Here is a 353-nt window from a genome sequence, read left to right as displayed (position 1 = left end):
GAGGGGGAGGGGTGGCTAGGCCTTATGAGAACGTACGGCTGCCAAAATGAAGACATATGAGTAGCTGGCGGGGAGTAGAGCGGGGCGCGGGGGTGGGGGGCTCGTGGGAACACAATAGTCGGGCGGCGTGGCGCAGAGTGGCGGGGACGGCGGCCGAGGAGCGAAAGGAGTGAGTGGCCTTGAGGCCGGAGCGAGATTCTCCGAGTCGCCTTGCCGGGGGCAGGAGAGTGGACAAGGGCTGCAAACGGCCTTGGAGGGAGCGTTCCCAGCCCGACGACTACGGCCTACCTCTTCTGCACCTTTTCGAGGCGGACGCAGTGCTGGCGCACGTACTGGTCGTTGACCACCTCCAG

Source organism: Frankliniella occidentalis, unplaced genomic scaffold, assembly GCF_000697945.3.
Source record: "Frankliniella occidentalis isolate FOCC.00 unplaced genomic scaffold, Focc_3.1 Scaffold1064, whole genome shotgun sequence".
NCBI classification, from domain to species: domain Eukaryota; kingdom Metazoa; phylum Arthropoda; class Insecta; order Thysanoptera; family Thripidae; genus Frankliniella; species Frankliniella occidentalis.
This window is presented reverse-complemented; position numbering follows the sequence as displayed.